Raw genomic sequence first — 24,468 nt, 5'->3', positions numbered from 1 at the left:
GAGGTGAATGTGAGCAGAGTCTAAGGCACCTGAAGCCCATTTTCTGCCCCAGGATGATCCCTCTTGGGAGCTTGATGCCTTTCTAGGGGGAAGCTTGGTCACCCCCAGGAGAAACACTAAAGAATTCAGGTTGTGAAATGTAACTGAGCTCCAGTGGCAGTCACACCAGTATTAGTCATGTGAGTGAGTTGTTGTGGATGCCCAGTGGGTCCCACACAGAGCAGATGAACCATCTAGTTAATCTTCATAATCATGAAAAGTAGTCAATGGCATTTTTTTTTTTAGCTACCATCATTTAAATTGGTTTGCAGTGCCATGATAGACAGCTGGCAGTAATTGTTAGGTACCAGAAGTGGGGTTCTGCTGCTGCTGTGAATAGGTAGAGCCTTAGGTATCGGCTCAGAAATCAGAAAGTGGGTGGAGGCTGAAGAGGAGACTTCATGCCAGGAATGTAAGGGCTGGATGATGTCACCCCTGGAGGTGGGAGTTGAAGACCCGAGCCTGTAAGGCCACATGTTAGGGAAGCTGCTTCTGGGTGGTGTTGTGGAGAAGGGTACCTGGTGAACTTTGCTGAGTATGCCCTTCAGTGCTGGAAGCCATAGCTGCTCCCTTTTGATTCCCAAGAAAAGTGAAAAGTAGAAATGAGCCAGAGGCCACTCAGTTTCTAGGCTGAATGTAAAGGACCCAGAAAGTTCTCTCCAGAAAGCAAAATACACGAAAACAAATTAAATTCCTGAGAAGTCATCAAATCCAGGTGCTGTCAGTAAAGTGTGTACCTGGGGGCGGTGGTGGCGCACGCCTTTAATCCCAGCACTTGGGAGGCAGAGGCAGGTGGATCTTTGTGAGTTCAAGGCCAGCCTGGTCTACAGAGCAAGATCCAGGAAAGGTGCAAAGCTACACAGAGAAACCCTATCTGAAAAAACCAAAAAAAACAAAAACCAAGACAAACAAACAAACAAAAAATAAAGTGTGCACCTGGTATGTGAACGTTAATTATGTTTCTGCTGGGAACGTGTGACCATATTTCTGGCAGAAGTACCTTGAGGGAGAAGAGGTGCATTTTGGCAGGGATAGAGTTTGAATGTGCCATGTCCCACACAGATTCATGCATTTAATCCCTTGCTCCCTTCAGCTATTTTGGGAGGCTGTAGAACCTTTAGAATGTGGGGTGTTGCTAGAAAGAATGGCAAGCAGGAAGGTGGACCTCATGGGTGATTGCCCTGCCTCTCTTCTAGCACAGGATTCCTGCTTCTTGATCCGCAGAGATGTGAGCAAGCAGCCCCCCACACTCCAGTGGCCACGGTGGACTCCACCATGACTTCCCTGCTAAGCATGCTCCCGTTCAAACCATGGGCCAATATAAACCCTTCTCCATCCCTCCTGTCAGGTGACGTCACAGTGATGACAGAAGAAGCAGTAAGACCAGGGGAGGGCAGATGAGGGGCTCATCAGTCATCACACCCAGAGGTGGTGGGCAGAGGCAGGCAACCCAGAGGTAGGCTGGTGTTTTTTGCCCTGTCCTCTGCTGAGCAAGGAGAGCCAGTAACTGGCTTTAGCTAGTAGGCTGTAACAGGAGGGAACGCTGAGTCATAACCAAGGTTGGGGAAGGAGAGCTCGGCTTCTGGTCTCAGCTTCATGGATGCTTTCCCCCTGGGAGCCAAGCTGCTATGTGCACTTAGCACCAGTGTCTGGGGGGGGGGGCAGTGGGAGAGAAGAGTCCTTGTTGACACCTCAGCTGAGTTCCAACAGCCAGTGCTGTTAGCCTCTTAGACAACCCCACTAGCACCTGGGAGCCAAAGGACCCTGCTGAACCTTGTCATCACCCAGTCCAGAGCAGTCAGAAATGGCTGTGCACATGTGGTAACTTTGTGTGTACATGTGCGGTGTGCACACAGGTACACGTAGAGGTCAAAGGTAACGCTAGGTGTTGTTCCCTATCTCAGTCTCTTTCCACCTTTCTTCTGCCGTTTTCTTTCTGAGTCAAGGTCTCACTACGTAGACCAGGCTAGCCTGGAACTCGCAGAGTGCTGGGATTAAAGGTGTGCGCCATCACACCCAGCTCTACCTTAGTTTTTGAGACAGGATCTCTCCTTGAACCCGAAGTTCACCAAGAAGCCTGGACTGGCTGATTGGTGAGCTCCAGAGGCCCCTCTGTCTCTTCCTCCCTTGCACAAGGATCACAAGCACGTGTCACCACGCCCAGCAGTTTCCGTGGGATCGGAAGTCACGTCCTTATGTTTCCACAGTGAGTCCTTCACCCACTCAGGACTCCCCAGCCCTGGAAATCATTATGCTTTGTTGAATGACTTAGTTCAGGGGTGGTTGCAACAGATAATGGAAGTGACCATCTCCCTCCCGTGTCCTGTTTCCTTACCAATGTTTGGGGCCTCTGCATTGGCTTTCCTTAGCCTTTGTGTGACAACAATTCATAGTGTCACATCTGTGCGGCCCTCCACAACACTGCTGACCACCAACCTGCACGTCCCAAGGGGTCAGGCTGTATGTAGTCAACTTGCTTTCTGGGCTGATGGCACCAAACTAGATTCCTTGACGCCAAATGCAGGCTGTTTCCTCTGAGCTTGTACCATGGCCAATCACATGCGCTTCTATTTAAAATAGAAAATCTTTGGCCCTGAGACCTTGACTTCATCACTGGAAAGCAGGGAACGCCTCATTCTTAAGAGCTAGAAATGACATGGAGAGGGAAGAGGGAGAGGACCAGGAGTGTTCCGGCCCCTTGATGTCACGGACCCGCTGCTGAGCTCACTGATGCTGTGAAGCAGAGGAGGCTGACAGCAGATGGGGACGTGGCCAGTGTTCCTGGAAGCACTCGGCCTCCCGGTCACACAATCCACTTTGATTGTAAGTACGGGTTTGCCTTCGCTAATGGCAGGGTTGATGATGAGTGTTACCAGAGTGTGCCTGACCCGAGCATCGGCTGCGGATTGCAGCCCTGGATGGGATGCTGGCCATTTGACCTCCAGCTCCCACCATCTGTATTTCTGAGCTGAGAGCATGGGGAAGCTAGCCCTGACTTTTTACATGTGAAGGCTGTTGTTAGTCCCTGGGGATAAGGTCCACTAGAAAATGCTAGAGTCTGCTGGAGCCTTTGGAGAAAGGATGGGGACACAGTGTGGCTGTAGTGCAAACCTGAGCTAAGATGCAATGTCCCTTCTGCAACCTCTAAAGGTCTGTCAGTAGTGACTTTGGGCACCACTTGTGTCTTGTTAAAATGTGTCAGCCGTGGGGAGCTCACTCATAGCAAAGAGGGGACCTGTGTCTTTGCTGAGCACTAAGCAAGGGGGTCCCCAAGAGTAGGTCTGATGCCCTATCCTAGAGGCCTGTGGACGAGAAGCATTTTAGTGGACCACTCCCTTGGCTCCAGTTGGGATCGTTTGGACAAGGGGAAAATGCAGGTGTTGACAGCCTGGTGGATCTGGGGGCTGAGGAACAGACAAAGGGCGGCGAAGGAGCGTTTGCAGAAGCAGATGCTCCAGCCGGGCAGGCGCATGCACAGACACGTAGAGAACACTGAAGAATGGCAGCATTAGAGCCCAGATTCAGCTCTCTCATGCTGAGTGTTCTCTCTACTGAGGTTCTTGGGTCTCCTGCCCCTCCAGCTCTGACCCCTAGAGGGCTGGGGATGAATACATTCAGTTAATTTACTTGAGAGAAAGGTACTTTCTAGACTAGACTGGGGCTTTGGGGGCAAAGTCCACGCTGTTTCTAAATAGTAAAATGCCGTCTAGTGTAACACATGATATAGACAAGACACTGTTGCCCGTGATGAGAAGCCGGACTCAGCAGAGTGTTGGGATTCATCTGAGTATCCCTGCAGCTCTCCTGACCTCCCGGCAGGAGTCTCTTCAGGTACCATGTCTGACCATGGCTGCCTCCATCAGCAGCTCCATGGAAACTATTTTCTTTTCCTTTTCTCCAGGGAAAAGTTTTCTGTAGTCTTTCTGTGAACCCTCCCTGAAGGCTGATTGGCCAAGCAGGGTTACATGCTCACAGGCATCCACAAGAGGGACTGGAACAGAGTCTCTCTGGAACAGAAAGGAATAGGGACCTGCAGGTAGCTGCTGGGTCACCAGAGGACAAGGTCACATGAGCTCTGAAGGAAGAATTCACTTTCTGCTCCCAGCTGGGCAGCCCTGGGACTGGCATCAAGCTGCTTCTTCATTTGTCTGTTGATAGTTACATGTGCCACGGAGAAGGTGTTTGAAACGATTCAATAATCCTCGATAAGAACCAGAGGACACTTCCTCCGCCAGGTCAGGAGCAGCTGCAGAGTTACAAGAGGGACACCTGACCCCTGCCTCACACCACAGACAGGACTTCATTTCAAATGCACCGGAGATCTTAGTATAAGAACTAATACATGAATCTTCTCGAAGAAACCTGCAGAAATGAAAATTTATCTCATCAGGGTGGGGGAAGACTTCTTAAGTGTGGTGGGAAAACAAATGCTGACATGCGTAGATAAGTCGGAATCTGTGGGCATTTAAAAGCTTGCTCTTTGGAAATATTAAAAAAAATAGCAACAGCAAATAAATAAATAAAGCAAACACAGGGCTGTAAGAAATGGTCTCAAGATGTTTACCTGGAAAATATTTTGTGTCCAAAATACATCTAGAACGCTTACAACTCACTATTAAGTCAGTGTCTCAATTTTTTTAAATGGCTGATACTTCTGCACAGACTCTGCACAGGGACTGGGAGATCCAGCAGGCACATGGTAGGTTACTCAGCACCGCCATCACCCCAGAATGCAAATGGAAACTATAGTGTGGTAATAATTTCCACCTTCCAGAGAGGTTAAAATTAAAAACACACATTCACAAAGGCTGCAGACAAATGCTCAGAGTCTCATTCATAGCAGCCAAAGGCTGAATACAGACAGCCCCAAAGACCATCACCAGGCCTGCAGGTAAATCAGGTACGCCTATGTGACGGAATACTACTTAGCAGTGAAAATGAACATGGTTGTCATTGATCAGGTGGTCCAAGGACATTTAAGATGTACTTCTGCATGAAAAAGCCAGATTCAAAGGATCCAAACCTGTGGTCATACTGTGTAGATCTGGAGCAAGCTGTGCCAGGCTGCAGCTGCAGAAATTAGATTGGAGGCTTGGGACCGAGTGAGGGTTTTGGCGGAGGGCGGCTTCTGTGTTAGTTTCCATGAACAGAATAGACAGGTTCTGGGTCTCCATGGCACACAGCTGGCAAGGCTTAAAGTGGGCTCCTCTTACTGCAAATAAATGTTACCTTGAACTTGATTTTTCAAACCTGATCCAAAGCAGAATTCGCACACTTCGCCCTCGGGCCAATGGACATCTCTGGTTCTACTGGGTCTGTAATCTTGCAGGGGAGGAGAGAGCTGATACCTACCTAGTGATGACTGCGGCACCAGGCAGGTACAGGACAGGAGCTCTGATCTGCAAGGCAGGGGGTCACACCTGCACTGGGCAGTCATGGTTTGCAGAACCTCAAACTCAGGGCCAGCTTCACTGAAGCAGGACTGAGGTCATCCTTGGGCTAATGACAACATTCTCACTTTTACAACCAAGCCACAAACCACCCATGTGCGCAGGTGACTTACTCAACCCCCACACACCCAAACAAACACATAAATATAAAACATGCATGTTTACACCATACATCAACACACACGCACCTGTGACCCAGAACACGGAGACTTACCTGTTCTGAGAGAGTGAAGTTGATGCGTGCTGGCCTTTGTGGCAGGTCACGACCCTGTCCCCTTCCTGTCAGGACCATTTCTGGAGCATCTGCAGTCTGGAAGGCTGAAGCAACTGACTGCTGAGCTGTGTGGTCTAACCTGGGCTGGGGTACTGGGACTTTTCCTGTGGCAAGGCTCTGCCAATTCAAACTTCAGGAGCTGAAATTATGAATAGCTGGGTGAGACGGCTCCTCCCAGAGAGCTTAGCACTCAGGAGGCTGAGGCTGGAGGATTGCTTCGAGTTCTGCAAACAAAGCCAGCCAAATAACAACAAAAGTGGATTAAAAAACAAACCTGGACCATGTAGACAAGACCAGAAGCAACTTGATCTTGCAGAGTAGATAGAGCCACCCCGTTATCCCCCACTCCCCACTCTCCCCCCACACAGTGGTCTTGCACTTCCTGGGGCACAGGGATACAGCCAAGACCTTCAGAGTGTGGCTGCTGGGCCCTGCAGCCTGGGGCTTAAGGTGACTCAGATTTTTGTGTTTGCGGCGTTGGGGAAGGAACTGGGGCCTTGTGTACTCTAGGTTGGGCCCATGGATACCTGTGACCTTGCTGTGTGCCCTCCTGCTCTCTGAGGGGATACTGTGCTTCTGTGGGTGCTGCGGGGTGCACAGGCTTCAAGCACCACAGGAAACTCTCCATCCATGCATAGCTGTCCTGAGCTGGGGGTAGGGCTCAGTCTTTTAGCGATTTTTTCTTCTCAGCCTTTGTTCTGGAAGAAGAGAGGCCTCTTCCTCGAGTGCTCAGGGCTTCTTTTCACCGACTTTAGTACCCTGCCTCATGAGGCTTCTCACATCAAACCCTCACCAGGCAGGTCCTCTTGGCCACTGGAGGTTGGCTGTCATGGACAGGAGCACTCATGAGGCCCCTCCCAAGCTCTGGCTGTTGTATGGGGAGAGCCATTTTGTCCTTGGTGGCCATTGGAGTCAGTAGTCCTGCGATTAGCCCAGTTCAACTCATTACGTCACTAAAAAGAAGTCACAAAAGTAGAAAGAGAAGCAGTTGGGAAGTGTCAGTGCAAGGGGACAAGGCAGGGTGACAGGAGCAAACATGATCGAAGTGTGCTACATACAGTGATGAGAATGTCATTACGAAGCCCATTATAGAACAGTATCAATACATGCTAATAAAAACTTAAAAAAACAGCAAAGTAAAACTTGTACATGATACCTCACTGGGTCAGCATGGGAGAAGACTGATCAGAAAGTTGCATCCAGTTTTATAACCGTTTACTTCAAGTTAGCGGGTATACACATGTGTGAGTGCATGTGTGTACTGTGCAGGGGGTGGGTGTGCTTACAATAGCTTGGAGTCCTGGAAAACAAACAACACCGGACCGGATGCAGGACGCACATCAGAGGAGACATGCCCAGGTGGCGTTGGCGATGGATCACTCTGACTCTACTCTAAACACGAAACACCCTGCAAGAGCAGACGGCTTATCTTGTCTGACGTTTGCTCCCATGATGAAAATTTGAATTTGTGCCATTTCCTGTGATGAGGGCTTCCACAGGGGTGACAGGGGCATATCTATTTTGGATTCTCCCTTCAAAACCTCCCCGGTATCATAGAGATCAACTGGCACAAACAGAGCCCCGAGAGTCTCTTTCACAGAAGGCCAGAGCGTCTATCAATGGGGCACACGCGAGCCCAGCGGAAGACGCCGCCAATGGCCATTCCATCAACTTTGGCAGGTGTATACACTACGCCTTTGATCTCGGAGGTTTGCCGAATTTAGATGACATAACCCGTGTTTGGTTATCTTTCTCCAAGGTAGAAGGGACGTAAGCAGATATCCACTTTTGCAAGATAAAATTAGCACCCCTTTGCTGGAAGACAAATACCACTGGCAGGAAAACCTTGATTAAAGTACAAAGCACACAGGGGTACCGGGCTGCCCCCTCTGAGCAAACCCCCTATTTATAGTGATAGGAAATAGTATTGGTCTGACATAGGGCAGCGAGCAGAAGCCGCCCACTACAGCCTGAAATACATGGCTCGGATTGGCACATTCTGGAAAGTTCCTCTTGGATTTAGTTCATAAAGGCCCAATTTGGGGGTTGGGAAAGAAAGGAGAAAGGTTGTCATGATGGACATAAAACCAGAGCAACGGGTCCCATGGGTCTGGGCTTCTGCTTCCACATTCCAGGCTGTTGGGAACAGTTGACTGCACAGAAGATCCGTGGAGGAGGCAGGCATAGGCGAGCATGGGTGAGCATGGGCGAGCATGGGCAAATCCCGGGTCTGGGGCTGAATCCCAGAGGGAGTGCCCTGTGGCAATTCCAGCCAGGGAACCAGAGGACCCTGCTTTTCACACACCTGCCTCTCACCTTGATTGCTAGGCTTGAGGACCATGGGCACACCCACTGGAGCATCTGGTCTGGGAAGATAAAACCGATTTGGACCTCCTTCACTTCCCTTCGGAAGCCAGTTGCAGGGTTCCGCTTCCCGATGACAACAGTAACTCCCTTCCCACACAACCTGTATTATTTCATTGGGAAATAGCCCACCACATCCATGTTCCTGTCTCCCAAATTAATTCACCTTAAAAATATGTTTTGATGTAACAGAGGAGGGAGAGAGAACTTTCATGCAATTTCTATGTTGAAATTTAATATGGATTTTATTTTGACCTTTTTCTCTTTTTTTTTTTTTTTTTTTTGGTTTTTCGAGACAGGGTTTCTCTGTGTAGCTTTGCGACTTTCCTGGAACTCGCTTTGGAGACCAGGCTGGCCTCGAACTCACAAAGATCCGCCTGGCTCTGCCTCCCGAGTGCTGGGATTAAAGGCGTGCGCCACCACCGCCCGGCTCCTTTTTCTCCTTTTTTGAGGCAGGGTTTTGCCTTGTTATCATGGCTGACCTAGAACAGACTATGCAGACCAGGCTGGCCTTGAACTCACAGAGGTCCACCTGCCTTTGCATCACCAGGCCTGACTTGATTTTATTTTGAATAACATCTTGCTAAGCCTTGCTCGGCTTTGTTATAGTCTATCTGCAGCAACTTCATGGTGTCTCCTTGCTCAAGACCACTGAGGTCTCAGCACAGGGCAGATCAAGACAAACCTTGCCATGATCATGGTGTCCTCACGACCACATGAAAAATGCACAATACTCCCCCCAGACCATAAGGAAATCCAACAAGGAGTGCAGGACTCTGGTTACGTTTTATAAAGCAGATTTTATACAGATGTCTATCTGCTTTCCTGGTCCATCTTCCACTCATTTATCTTGTGAGTGGTTTCTAGTTTGTACAGCTCTGGGCTATGTCCCTTCTAACACAGGCTTCTCTTTCTTGCCTTGTAACCTTTTAGAATTGAATTTTTACTTATTTACTGGAAATTGCAGAGCACATGGATCTTCGAGAGGGTGGTGAGGTCTTCAGCCTGGAGCATTAAGATGAAACCTGCTACCTGAACATTCCACTCTTGGATAAAAAGGTGCCATTGATGGGTCCAGACCTGAGCCCCGACTTCACAGCAGTCAAGGCCTAGGTGAGCCATGGACTCCCTGCAAACTTCAGTTTAGTGAGGGCAAACTGGTGGCATGTCTTGCGCAGACATCTCTAGCCAATCTGGGCGCTGCCCAGTCCTGGTGAAGCTCTGCTGACATCCCCTCCCAAAAGTTCCCATACTCAGAGACCAGGGCCAGCTGAAGAGAGGAGAGGGTTGTTTTAATGTCACTCCTGGTGGATCTATGGCACAGGGGAGGGGAAGACTCTTTTGAGTCTCCCACAAGACTTCAGGAGCTGCAGGTGATATTACCTGCTATTCCATTCTCAGGATGCCCTGACCTGCCACCTACATTATGTTTGTGGGCCTGTGGCTCCATACACCTGTGAGGAGGGGCCCTGGGCTGAGGGGATTCTGAGATCCTATAGACCCCCGCTTTGCTCCTGGGCAGGTAGGTCTCAGGAGGGGATATGGCCAGAGAGACTTGTGTGTGTGCTTGTGCGTTTATGCATGTGTGTGTGTGTGTGTGTGTGTGTGTGTGTGTGTGTGTGTGTGATGTTTCTATTTTTTAGAGTCTATTTCAAATTAGTTAAAAATATGTCTCCCACCTTCTCCATAAACAACTGGCCCTTCATTGCTCTCATGTTCAAAGCTGCCTGACCCCCAAAGAAATCACCAGTTGGGAGAAAAGTCTTCACACACAATCTACTCCTCAGAATGTGTTCATGACTTTTCCTTCAGTTCATGGCAATGACCTCAGGGTCATGTCCACCCCACTTTGACCTTTGTGTATTGTCTGGGTGATGGTCCTTTATGTCTCGTGTGGGCTTCTTAATAGGTGTCGTGAGGGGCTGCAAAGACAGTTCAGCGGGTGAAAGTCCCAGCACTCGTGTGAGAGGATGGGTGTGGTCAAGTGAACACCTGTAACCCCCTCACTGGGTGTGTGGGGGGGAGACAGGAGGGTTGCTGCAGCTTGGTGGCCATGGCTGAATTCCAGCTTCAGTGAGAGACTAAGGTGGAGAGTGAGAGAGGACACGGCGTGAAGAGGGATCGATACCGGAGAGAGTTGTACCAGACGGGAAAGGGGTGGCCCGTTCTTCCTGAGGGCGTTTGTGAACTGTTTCTCTTATTTTAGTTACACGGGCTTGGGGGCTTTAAATTTAAGAACAAGCTGGTGCTGAGAAGGGCGAGCTTGCTCACACTGGTGGCTGAGGATTTTATTCAGCAATGAAAGGAAGAAGGTAGAGGATGAGCTAGGACTCGCCATTGATGGAAAGGGAAATGGGCCCAGAAGCATGAAGTAACTTGCCCAGGCTGGCCTGTTAAAGGGACAATGAACAAAATCACAAATGTAAAAAAAAGTTTCCCATGGTAGTGGGTCACCCCAACATTGCCCCACCATGCCACTGACCTTTCGATGGTGGAGTGGCTGTCCCGTTTTTAAAAGCCAGTTCTCACTCTCTGCATCATCACTGTTTCCCTCTTATTGTCTGAGTAGATAGTTATGCATTTTCTGAGACCAGGAGATGTCCCCCCAGGCTTCGCTGTCACCCTGTGATGTTTAGGGAAACTGGGATGGAGACAGAGCAAGCAACCGGGTGAGCACCGCCCTTGGAAGACAGAAGTAGGGTTTGGTTCTGGGGCTTCCAGGCATCAGCTCTCAAGCCCCCTGCCGCTGCTTCCTGGCCTCAGTGTCAGAGCCCTGGCTGGCTGTGAGGAGAGCCCTAGGCCTGCCTGGGAGCTGGCCACAGGATGTGGGCTGTTTATTATTCCTGGGGCTCACTGCTCAGCCTCCATGTGATGCTGGAAGATCATGGGCAGGAGGGCTTTGTAGAAAGTGGAAAAGAGTTCTGTGTCCAAACAGACATGATTGAAGCCAACGGACAGCTAGAGTGGGGTGGCGGAGATCCCCTCAGGTCCCCTGTGTCATTCTGTGACACCGTGTCAAGATCTGGTTTCCATGATGACACCGGTGAGGCTTGGGGCTGACTGTGGGGGTGTTGGTAGGCTCCCCCTGGGAAAGGCTGGAGCATGGGGTATGGTGTCTACTCTCAGCTGGCACTTGAGGGCATCTGATACCATCACATTCAGCTAGCCTGGCTGAACCCTGATGCGAGGGTATGCCATGGCACTGGCCTTGCGGCTTGGCTAGTGGGGGCATCCAAGAACACATCCACAGTTCCCAGCTTGATTCCTGAGGCAAGACCTGCAGCCAGGACTGCTAGGAGGCAGCAGGCTGGTACCCAGGTCACAGTGGCTAGTGTCTGCTGAGCACTTCCAGTGAGTCACATGCTGTTTACTCCCTGTTCATGCACCTTTGATGACAGCTACTAGCAGGGACCACTGCCACTGAGACCTCACAGATGGGCATCTCAGACTCAGTGGGACCCAGTGACTTGCCCGGGCAGCAGAATGTCCTGGCTTTGGCCACAGCTAGCAAACTCCTGTCGCCACATCCTGGGGCACAGCCACCCCCCTCCTGCCTTATAGCCTTTGTCAGGATCCAGCAGTCTGGTTTTTGCCTCTGTTTCCCTAGCTATAAAGTGAAGAGCATGGCAGACCCTGCCCAGCAGGGCTGTTGGTTAAGTAAGCTTCTCTGTGCCCCACAGACTCGCCTCCCACGGGGCTGTGAGGAACTCCTTGTTTTCCTCCATCTTTTCCGGTGACAAGAATGGACAGTGATATTGACACCAAGATCTGCAGGGTGGGGGACAACTTGCACCTGCACCTAATGGCTTCCTAGTCACCTGAAGAGGTGCTAAGCTACCAGGATTTGCAACTGGCTTCTGCCACCTTCCTGTCCCTCCCAGAATCAAGGCTGTCACTAACAGCAATCACATTCCCAGCATCAAGTTCCACCTGCTGCTTTTCCCCACCACTGACATGGGTGTGTGTGTGGGGGGTCTCCTCTATGCTACGGGTGTCTAGGGAGTAAAACTGTAGACAGAAGCATGGTCTGGTACCCCTCCCCCGTATTCTAAAGCAAAAAGAGACCACTTTTGGTCCAGCCTGGAGCAGGAGGCAAGGGGAGAAGCCTGAGTCAGTTTTCCAAGTCTGTCTGTCTGTCTGTCCTTCCAGTTCAGTTGTGGTCACAGAGCAGGAGCCCGAGACTGCTTATTGCTGAAAATAGGGAGCTGGTGACAGCTCCAAGTGAGTTTCACCAGTTCCCCAGCAAACAGGGCTTCCATGTCGTTGTGGGGGAGTGGGGCCAGCCCCAGGAGCCCAGAGCATGTGAGTGAGGGAGCCCCCCCCCCCCCGCCCCGAGCATTTGTGTAACTCCTGATCATGCTGCCCGCTAGCTAAAGAGACCCAAGGAACAGAGTTGTGTGTGGCGTGAGACACCCGTGAACCCCTGGACTCTGCTAATTGGGGTGCCCTTCTGTCTCCAGGATGTCCTGCTCTTTGTCTGAGTTGAAGAGATAAGGAGGGAGCTGGGCTGCTCTGAGCAGCCCCTGCTGGACAGGCCTTGTGTGCTGGCTCCAGGTTCCCGCTGTGAGCAAGAATTGCCATCCATTTCCTCAGAAAACTCTGGGGTGCTGTGTCCGGGGAAAGTGTGGGGAGGCAGGAGCACCCCTAAAAGCAGGCTGGAAACATCAGAGCAAGTGTCAGGTGACCGTTCCTTCACTGGGCAAGATTTTTTTTTTCCATAAGATACTGACAGGCTTTCCTCTGTGGAGCTAAAACATGCCTTCACCCCCCCCCAATCCAAACTGTTACTAGAAATAAGAGAACCTTCACTTTCTAACAACCGGGGGTTAATGTGGGGTGCACTTGGAAATTGTAGAAATCAAATCAAACCCGCCAACTCCTGTCTGCTCTCCACCAGGACTCGGAAAAACAAATAAGAGACGAATAACGAAGCAACCTTTGTTGCCTAAGAATAAATGGTATCGAAAGAGAGATGCTTGGTGGATTTGCACACTAAAGCACGGGAGGCATGTTTTCAATATTTACAACCCCCACATGCCTAATAGCCCAAACCCAAACCAATATACATCCCTGATCATGGAGTTTTCCCCTTATCCAAATATAAAAAGTATTATATGTTATATTGACTTTAGGGCAAAATCTTTCCCTTATAAGGTGTTTGACATAAATAGCTTTTATTGTGGAACTCTGGACTAGCAAGGACCCCCATAGTTGTTAAAGGCCCCAGCTGCTGTTGTTATCATTGGAGACGTTAAACTGCAGTTCCTACCATCTAATATCAAATTTTAGCACAAATCCTATAAAACGTATCTTGTCAGAAAGTGCCAGAACCCCTAAGCTCTTTTCCGAGGAACAAATTGCAGCTGGCGCTTTGTCCCTGTGGGCCGAGCACCAATTTGCTGTGGCCTCTAGCTCAGGCAGCAAATTAATATTCTCTGTTTCCCCCTCGGTTGCAGGTCTTGCTGGGGACCTCCAGGGTCTAGAAGGGCCATGGACCAGGCCATTGGAGGGGGCGACAGGCCTGCAGAGCTGAGTCCAAGGCCTGGAGATAGGGCCCAGCACTAGGCATTTGAGGAATGAGGCTCGCAGGCCCTGGGGATTCTGCCTGCAGTGACAGCCCTAACATTAGCCAGAGCCCTCGACGCCTGGAGAAATGGCATTGCCCACCCTGAGAGAGAGAGGTAACGTTTATTTTTGTATTTTTTTCTCTCTCTCCCATACACGGAGCTTCGGAAGACCACCAAGTGTGGATCATTTTTTTCCCCCACAACGATGTACAATTCACATTTGTTAATCAAAAAAAAAAAAAAATGCTTGAAGTCGCCTACCTAGACTTTTTTTTTTCTTAAACAGGAAACGGTTTTCAGATGTTTATATGTTAAGCAAGGTTACTAAATCTGTTTAGCCGTTTACCAGGCCCTGAATCTCTTCGCTCACCTCCAATGTGCTAGCATGGCATTCAGTTTTTTTTTTTTTTAAATCCTTGTAATTTACAATTAAAAAAAAAAAATCTTTCCATAGTCACCTGCTTGGCAGGGGCTGGGCAGCTCCAGCAGAGGTTAACTAAACGGAGCCTGCAGAGTGCCTTGGGCTTATTTTCAGGCCACGCAGTATCATGCTGATCCTCTCCGCGGTCATTTAAAACAGCAGCGGCCAAACGTATTTTCTGTCGGTCTGTGATCACCCATTGCCATCCACCTGGGCGTCCCCTCTGCATTAAGGCAGACATGCAGGTGTGTGGGCGCCGCCGCCGCCACCGTAAAGAGATGGTCTTTCCTTAAAAGAGTTTCCACCGGTCGGAGCAGCCGCCACAGGAGGTGGAGCACAGCAGAGCCGGGCAGCCACCGTCCCGAACCGGCTGCTGCCAGCCGACGTTTGTGAATACAAGTTTTTGTTTTATTGCTGGATATCCCCCACTTGCCCCAGGGCTAGCAATTTTCAACAATCACGCTAGTTCCCGTGCCTACGACGGCAAATCAATTTTTTTTTTTAAATGTTGGGGAGGGATGTATATTTAGAGCCCAGGGAGAGAGGAACACATGCAGGGAGAGGCTAAAATCCTTTTTTTAAAGGAAATTTGTTAGCATTCAAATCTTTGGCTTAAAAGACTTAAATTATGCCATTTGCCACGGCTGCATCGAATGGCCCCTGCACTCTAACTCACTGCAATCAACCACATGCTTTCTGTCTGCGGATCTTTCGGGGGGAGGCAAAAGATAGCTCTTTCATTTCATTAAGGGTAGAAAAAAGGGAAAGAACCCAGCTAAGACTAAATGAGCTCCTCACATCAGCCGAACACCACTGAGATCCGCAGGAAAGTTATTTCTAAAAATGAAAACAGAAGCAAAGACTCATCCCCCACCCCTGTGGGCACCCACACCCCCGCATGTCAAGTTGTTCCCAAGTGTCAGCGATGTCTGAAGGAAAGACAGGACAGTGCAAAAAGAGATATACAAGAAATATCCAAATTCCTTTAAACGCTGGTGAGTTCAGAATGACAAAACAAAAATTTAAATATGTTTTTGGAACCAAACTTAAAAAGGCCACATTTAAATCCCAGAGTCTGTTTTTGAGGCTTGCTTGGGCTGTCATGGCCAAAGTCAGGAAACTATGCTAAATAATCTCACAGTCACCTGCCGGCAAAGCCAGCAAAGGAGACAGGACTCAGTTCTCCAGAGGGGATCCTGAAAGCAGAATGCCAACCAGGCTCCCCTGGGGAGCTGGGGAGGAAGCCCACTTTCTCCAGATGCCTTATTCAAACGGCTTGGCAGGGCTGGGTGGGAAGTCCTGGGAAGTCAAGAATGCCCTTCTGTTCCGTGAAGCTACAAAGAAGGTGATGATTGGAAATTAAGGGGTGAAACCAGCCTGGAATGGCTTGAGAGATTTCCCCTGTGGAGCCAGTACAGTCATGCTGGGCCAAAGTGGCTGTTTAGCCCCCCGGACTAAATAAAGTCACAGGGGAGGAACCTGCTTTGGACCAGCACATTTTATTTTTAAGTGTCTTTTGGACTCACCGACTGTTAAGGTCTGTCCGATTGCAGAGATGTTTCCCAAGCCAACACCTGGGCGCCGTAAATCACCTCACGGTAAACACGTCAGGTCAGGACACAGGCTCAGGCGGTGGGGTGGCACCTTCCAGTCGTAGCTGCTGCTTTTACCAGAACATCCCTCCCTGTGGGAGCAGAGCCCCTGTGCAGAAGTTGCCGAGATAAGGTCAGAGTCCCCCCCACTCTCCCTCGTCGCCCAGGCCGCTCACCCGGCGCTGGACCAGGGACGGTTGTCAGTTTGTCCGGAGTCTGTGGGGTTAAGGATGGCTTTATGACCCCTCAAAGGGGAAGCCTGCTATTTGTGAAGGCAGCATGAAGAGATAAAACGAAAGGTTTGTTTTTTAATACTGCATTAGTTAACATGCAGCGAATTTAACACCAGTAACCAAAAAAAAAAAAAAAAAAAAAAAACAACTAAAACAAAACTAGTGAACTGTCCCCAAAGTTGGCAAATCAAAGTGAGTTTTCTTTTCTTTTTTTTCTTTCTTTCATTTTTTTTAACATAGTAACATAGTAGACTGAAATTTAAAATAAAACCTCATTCCTCTTTCCTTCTTAGAACCTTAACTGGTAATGAATGGGCATCCACAGACGTTTGGAAAGTTGTCACAAAAATATCCCAATGGTGGATTGACAGCAGGGTATATTCCCTGCCAAAATCACCTCTTCATTGCGAATTTCTTCACATTTTGATATTCTATTTTTAAAAATCTCACTCTGATTATCTGGCAATAGTAGTCTTTTAAATGATATCTTCTGTCTTCAGTCGGTAGATGTGAGGACTGCCATATAAACATAAAACCCTCGGGAGGCTGTTGCTCATGGCTGGCCAGCCGGGTTCCCTTTCCACAGAGCCCAGAGCCGCCCTGCCTCGGGACTCACCCAGCTCCAAAGAAAAATAACCCAGAGAAATTAGTCCTCGGCTGGAAACGGAGCAGGGATCAAATGATTGCTGTGGGAGCAAATATTTAAATCGCATGAGTCAAATGGGAGATTATTAAATAAAGCGTGTTTAGAACGTCTCCAGCAGCAAGCTCACTGGAAGAATATTTTAAACCTGATAATAAGGATCTGGCCGCCTGCGTGTCTCAAGCTTTGTCCGTGTGCAGGGAAATTTGCTCTTGACCGTGGTCAAAAGCACACCCTGCTCCTCCCCAGAAGTATTTTCCTCTGTGTCTAAAACAAAGGCAGAAAGGATTCTAGGTAGCTATTGAAACTGCTAATGTGACATAATAAATGGAAGGCAAGTGACCTGTGTTTTCTTGCTTATTCTTAAGACACAGTGCAGCGTGGCTGAGGCAGGGACGTGGGTGACAAACAGGAGTCGAGGACTCTGCATGTGGGGTGATGTCTTCCCACCTTGGAGCAGGGAAAGTAAGTGACCCCAGTTGTCCTCAAACCCAAGCCGGTTCCTAATGGATACCTCCATATTTACATTTTGAATTTTATTTGCAAGATCTCAGATGTGAGTGCTCAAAACAGGAAAGTCGTTTGGGATCCAAAGCCCTGCTCCTTTGTCCCATCTGTGAACTCGCTGGGTACGTGTGGTTCCCTGGAGATGTTTCCATGCTTGGGGGGCCAGCTAGGGTCTGGGGTCTTCACCGAGGCTGGGAAGGTTGGAGCCCATCACTCCGAGGCTGGCCACTTTTCCAAGGCACGTTTTCTCTTTCTGTAAGTTCAGGGAGATTGCTAGTGTGTCCCCATAGTGAGCGCTTGTCCCCAGGTCCCTCTCCTACACGTCAGAATCTTCTGACTGACTATAGGGTCAGCTGAGAGCAGCTCTTTGGACCTTCAGCACAAAGTGGAGGGTGCACCCACACTGTAGAGGAGGCTGCCACGTACGAGAAGAGTTACAATGGCGTCCTTCATTCTTAAAAAATATTTTTAAAATTACGTGTGTGTGTGTGTGTGTGTGTGTGTGTGTGTGTGTGTGTGTGTGTGGTGTGTGGTGTGCACATGTGTGCACATGTGTCATGGCTCTAGTGTGGAAGTCAGAAGACAGTCTGTGGAGGTCAGTTTTCTCCTTCCACCACGGGTTCTAGGATCAGACTCAGGTTGTCGGGCTTGGCAGCCAGTACCCGTATCTGCTGGGCTGTCTGGCCAGTCCACTGTCCCATTTCATTCTTTAAAAATGTCCTTGGGATACAAGGTGCTTCAAAAACAAAGGTGACCCTTTTGCTCATCTCTTCATGATTCTTGTCGAATGACAGGCACACCCAGCAGGAAGCACGGGCCCCACAGACCCATCCTGACAGATTTCCTAGGAAAATGTTACCCAAGCTCCCTTCCCAGTAATGGCCGATCACCCTGCAAAATCCCTGCCTGGGAACTTGTAACCCTCTCCCCACACAGATAAGACGAACGGTTCACTTTTCTGACTCAGGGAGACCCAGCACGATCCCTTCCTGTTAAGACACTGAGGTTGTCAGTTAAGCCCCAGCTGACAGTGTCTCAAATACCTACCTGGGAGCAGTTCAGCTGAAAGTGGTGGGGTGGCGGGGGACTCTGGAGCGCCCTCTAGGGGCCAGGTGTATTTCAGGACCACTGGAGGGTCACCTGTCACCTGGCAGGGCATCTTAGCCCGCTTTTGATAGCCTGATAGCAGACACCCCTAACCGCTCACACTTTGAGCAGAACACCAGGGACATCAGCTCCAGCTGCATTTCCAACACAGGGAAAAGTCCCCGGCTCACAGCGGGGTCCTGGTTCCCTGTCTTACTCTCGGGCTCGCATTCCTTCTGTGTTTCACGTGTGATGGTCCTTGCCAGGCAGAAGGGACAGCGCCAGGGTGGGCAGCACGCCTGTCACCCCACCCTCCTTCCTTGCTTTAGAAGGCCAGAGCCATTGCAATCAATCAATGCACAGGAGCCTGGTTTTCATTCGGCAGTGGATGGCAGCAATCTTACACCTCAGGGCATCAAAGCCTGGAGGGCTGGGTCTGCAGCCTGCCTGGGACCCCGAGGAGACTGGGAGAGAGAAGGAGGCGACAGGTCTCTGAGAGAGGGAGGTGGGGGAGATCGCTGTGGAGGTGGGGGTGGGTTGGGAAACTGAGGAGAGGCCAGCAGGGCTAGATGAGCAGAGGAAGGGCTGGGTGGGGGTGGGGTCAAGGGAGCCCTGCTTTCCAGAGAGTATTGAGGAGAAGAAAGGGTGGGAAGGGGGCTTCCAGGAAGATGGGACTCTGTGATCTCCACCCCAGCACCATTTGGTGTCTCACCTCCCCGGGAGCCTGCTCTGCTTCAGCTGCCTCTGCAGAGCCCCAACCCTGCTGGGCCGTTCATCCTTGTCATCCCCACACGGTGGACAACTTTCACAGTCGAGGGTCTGCCTGTGGCCTGTGCTCCAGGAAGTCTGAAGACCTTGGCAGCTTTCATGCCCCCCCCCCCACAACACCCCAGCTCCCAGATGTGGCCAGGAGAGTGTGGAGACACAGCCTGGAGCTTAAGGCCTCAGCTCTGCACTGCCTGCTTCAGCCTGCTTGCTAAGGCTGTGGTTCCTCTCCTCTAAAGGTGCCTGTCTGGCTTGGGCTTGTCTTGACCTAGCAGCACAGCAGGTGACCAGAATGTTCTAGGCATGGGACACAGAGTAGTCTGCATTTGACCCTGGGGAAAGTAGGATGGACCTCCCAGGGAGGGGTGTCTGTCCAAGGTGACTGCTCTGCTCTACCACCCTCAGTGGTCATGGCAGGAGGGACCCTCTATGACCTTCCCCAACACCGAGGCTTTACTGTCCAAAACGCCTTGTGACCAAGATTAGCCTGCTCCGTGCCTTTCCTACAACTCACAACTTCAGCAGCATGGAGCAGCTGGTGAATGGGGCTGTGTTGGAGTGTCACAGTTTTGAGTATTTCCCTGTGGCCAGACATTACTTTGTGACCATTTTACAGATGGAGCTAGTGAGGCCCAGGTGACCTGTGCAAAAACATACAGCTAGAAAGCCCCAGAACCCCGTCTTCAGCTTATGGGGCTCCTGGGCTCTGCAGGAGCCAGCAGAGAGTATGGTGCAGGGTGGAAATGGTTTCTTGGGTGGGGTGGCCAGAGCTGCAGAGCTGCATTACGTCATTTTTTGGAGCCTTTTTCCTTCCTGAGCCCCAAGTCCCCACTACCACCAGCTGGCTCACACCATAGTCACCTAACTGTGTGACTGTCCTTCCCTCTGCACGCCAAGCTCTGTACTGACGCCCCCTCTTTTCCCGGTGGCCTGGGATCTGTGTTCTCAGAGATGAGAAGGAATAATCTGGAAATGCCAAGTCAGCCCTTGCTAGGACAAAGCTTGAGGCTTGAGGCAAGGAGAGGCTGAGCAGGTGTAGGGAGGAGTGGAGTTCTACACCTCTGATCCTGGAAAGTGCAAAGGTTTCTCCCAGAGTGGCAGGAAGCGATACAAGAGACCCTGTAGTCTCAGAATGGCGGAAGGACAGATGCCTCTGTTTTGCCTTAGTGGGGGTGGACTCAAGAGCCCAGGGTCCTAATGTGGCTGCCTCACTGCTCAGGGAGGGTGGTCTGTAGGAGACCTTGACACCCTCTATGTCCCTCAGACTCCTTCTGTGTCCCCTTGGAAGGGCGACCAAGAGGATGAAGTGACTTACTGCTGGAGGGCCAGCCCACAGCCTTCTAGAACTTTCCACAGTTGTAAGAACAACAAACAAAGAGTTAAATAGCAGAAGTGTGACATCGTCAAGCTTCAGACACAACGCCAAGGCTCTAGTGGTAGCTTCACTCACTGGTGGTCGGTCCCCTGTAGAGCTGTGTGGTGAACCCGGGTGGTGTGACTCAGCACTGACCATTAGGCTCCCTGCCTCTCAGCAAGATGGAGTTATTATTACTACTATATATTCTTACTTTGGCTTCTGCAAAATATAGTTTTGCTTTTCTGAAATGATTATGAGATCATTATCAATCTGCATGCAGCTTTGAGAAATAACACAGGGAAATCCTCTGACATAATTTGCCCCGGTGACATCTCTCATAGCTACAACACCGAGTCCTCGCCAGGATGCTGACAGCATCCACCCGTTTTATCCCGAGAATGCTTGCTGCTGCTGCTGCCCTGCACCTCACACAGCCGCACCCGATACAGTTGCACCCTCGAGAGCATGCTCTGTGAGGTTGCAATTTTGTCTGCTGGGCTCATGTATCCACGATGCCCAATGCAGGAGCTTTTAGTGGGCTTTATTTATCTACATTTTATGTATTCATTCTTGCTGTACGGACGCTTTCCCAGGGTACCACACACGCTAGGCAAGCGCTCTGTCCCCGAACCTGCTCAACATTTCTAAATGGAGGAAGGAGGGTGTTTTCTTACAGAGCTGCAAAACCTTTCTGGGCCATTTATTTAGGAATCTATACCATGTGCTTGGTGCTCCCCACGTGCAGGGTGGGGCTGTGGGTGGAGCTCAGGCCTAGTGTCCCTGGGAAGTTACACTTTCAGCCCCAGGTACCCCGGGAAGCCAGCGCCGTGCCCGGACTCTGCCCTGCTCTCCGAGCCTCTGTGGTTTCTCTGGCTCCTTGGTGGCCTGTGATCTTTCAACAGTTAAGAGCCTCCCTAATAAGAGATTTGAGAGCAATTTGCATGGCTTGGCGGAGACCAGGTTTCTGGAGTGGGGAACACTACTGAGCACCAAGCGTAAAGCCGCCGCTAATTCTGCTGACGTGAAATAACAAACAGCTTCGCACCCTCCTTTGTTCTGTGGACTAATGAAAACCATAGCAGCCTCAGCCCAGGAAGCTGGGGACTCAGGGGGCGCAAGGAGAGGGCTCTGCGGGGGCCGCCTCTGCCACTGGACTCCGTGGGGAACTGCCCGTGACTTCCCCGTGGCCTGGTGGCTTCTCTTCTACCCTTCTTAAATGAAAGACAAATGCCCTTTCGGAGTGACTGTGTCCCGGCCCTTCTGTGTCTCTGGAGGCCAAGGCCACCAGGCGGCCCTGTCATTAGAATGCAGTAACACTGGAATGGGCGTTGGACTCAGTTTATAGAGCCAGTCATCTGGGCATTCACAAAGCCCTGGGTCGATCCACCGCATAAACTGGGCCTGGTGGTGTACTCCGCTAATCCCAGGTGGAGGCAGGAGGACCAAATGTCCTGGTCAGCCTCAGCTACACAGTGAAGTTAAGGTCAGCTTTGGCTACACTGGACTTTGTCTCAAAAAAACAAAACAGAACAAAAAACAACCAAACATCATCGATAACGACAACAAAAAACTAGACAAACAAATAAAAAAAAAAACCCCAATACCTGTTGTGTTTTCGTTTTCATTGAATACATAGTTATGTTGTTGTTTGATTCTTTCTTACTTGCAAGACCATAGAAAGGTTTCTAAATATTGATTTAAAATCAAAGTGAACTGATTTAATCAAGAAAATGAGACGGTTCATTAAGACAGCTCTTGTTTCTGCAGAGGACCAGGGTTTGATTTCCAGTATCCACATGGTTCACAGCCATCCCTGACTCCAGTTCCAGGGCATCTGATGGATGCCCTCTTCTGACCTCCCTGGGCACCAAGCATGCATGTGGCACACACACATACATGCAGACCAAACACTCATACATACAATAAAACAAATAAATCTAATAATTTTTTAAAGTATGAAGTTAAGCAAGCAGGAATGGCAAAAACCTTGACAGTTTTGATGGACCTGGGATGATAGGGTCTCAGGAATGCTGATCAGGAAGTGCCTCACTGCACACTTGGAGAAACTGAGGCACAGAGAAAGTGCGAGGGGCATGCTGCCTAGAGATGGACAATAAGCCGGTGTTAGAGTTACACAAGGTGGTCCTGGCAGGGCTGCAGCCAGCCAGGTCAGGCAGAACTTGAACTCAGAGTCCTGGGCTGATCCTCCTCCCGAGGATGAGGCAAACCACTCTCCAATTCCATAGTGCGTAAACTACTCCCCCTTCGTCCAGTTTAGGAAAGGACAGAGCAACCCAGAGCTTCATGATCAAGAGGGATTTGGGTGGTGGTGAGATGGTCCAGTGGGTAAAACTCTTACTGTGCAAGACTGATAAAGCAAGTTTGATCCCTGGGACCAACCTAAAGGTGGACAGAGAGAGCTGAGTCCACAGAGTTATCGAAACTCTGTGTCACACCCTCCTAATAATAATTAACAAGTAAATATTTTTTGCCTTAGAATGATTTTCTGTTTTTTTTTTTTTTTTTTTTTTTTTTTTTTTTTTTGGAGATGCTCTTGTAATATATTCCAGGCTATCTGTGAACTCACTATATAGCTCTGACTGGCCCCAATCTCAGGGCAATCCTCCTGCTTCAGCCTCTAAGCTTTATGCTACAGGCATCTATTTTCTCATGAATTATTTTCATTTTCGGAACCATTGTTTGAAAATCCATTTTTCAACTGAAAATCCAATCCTGTGGTGGAAATAAAGAAGGCAAAGTCCAGAGAGGGCAGGAGACTCTGCCCTGGGCCACGCTGTGGCACGAGGCTCCGGGGGAATGTATTTCCGTGTCTGCTAGGCAGACTATCCCACGTGGCCACACACTTAGACTGTATCGACCTTAATAATATGGTCTCCTGCTAGACCCTTGCACATACACCTGTGTGGACCTGCCTGTCTGCTTCCCTCCATAAATCCTAGCTGGAGCAGCCTCAGATCACAGGGAGTGGACCCTTTGGGAGCTCCTGGCACACACCGCCAAATCATGCCTCAGAGAGGCTGTAAATTTGGTAGTGTGTCTATGAGCAAAACCTGAGAACACTCATTCCTCTGCGACCTCACCAACACTGGGCATTATGACTTTTAATAATTTTAAAATAAATGTATTTTTTGGCCAGTAGAAGGACCAGGGAATTCCATTCACCAGTTTGGCTTGGAAATAACTAACCTCATGTCTGAGTACCTTCATCTTGCCCTGGGTACCCCGAAAGCAGTGTTCACTACGTTTATGAGAAATGGGTGCTCATCCAGTGAGGGGTCCAACAGTTTCCTTTACAGTGCTTGGGGCTTGAGGTTGGACTTCATCTCTGTCCCCTCCTCTTGCACCCACTGGAGAGGCCTGGTGGGGATCAGGGGCTGGGAAGGAGGCCTTCAGAGATGTCTGGAAGAAGGCTTGCAAATCCCTGGGTGGATCGCAAGCAGCTTGACCTAAGCCTAGCTCTGGGCCCTGGGGAACGGCTCCTCTGTTTTTGTGGCCATGAGTTAACCAGTGTTGGGAGCCTATTAGTCCAAAGGACCCGAGCCTGGTAATAGGGGATGTGGAGAGCCAGACACCAGGCAACAGGGGGTTGTCAGTGGTCAGAGCTGTACACTTGCATCCTTGCATTGCCTAGGAAATGCAACCAGAGCTCTTTGTTCAGGGGACCATGGCCCTGGCGTCTACTTCCTGCTGGCGGGAGCTTAGTAGTGAATAATTTTTTAACTGGTGAGAAATATAAGCACACCGTCAGAATGGCCATCTTTAAGGGCATAGCACAATGACATTCTGCGTCCTGAGTGTCCGTAAACTTGGCCTCTATTTCTAGAACTTTTTCAGCACCCAAAGGATGCCTGGGACCCAACAGCCGCCATTTCTCATCCTCCCACCCTCTGCTCAGCCCTGAAAACCACTGAACTGTCTGTGTTCTGTGGATTGGCCTGCTCTGGACATCTTACGTAAATGGAATTATTCAATATGTGGTTTTTCTGCATCTGGCTTCCCTCACTTCCCACAGCCTTTACAGGTTCATTTGGGTGACAATCCGCTCCTTCTTCCTCCTGCTCCATGTAACAAACAGACCACATGCTGTCTGTCCACCGTGGATGGGCAGCTTCGGCTGTTGTGGGAGGTGGGACACCCCCTGGGACATGG

The sequence above is a fragment of the Peromyscus californicus genome, unplaced genomic scaffold (assembly GCF_007827085.1).
Source record: "Peromyscus californicus insignis strain IS unplaced genomic scaffold, ASM782708v3 Scaffold_8__1_contigs__length_139910024, whole genome shotgun sequence".
NCBI classification, from domain to species: domain Eukaryota; kingdom Metazoa; phylum Chordata; class Mammalia; order Rodentia; family Cricetidae; genus Peromyscus; species Peromyscus californicus.
This window is presented reverse-complemented; position numbering follows the sequence as displayed.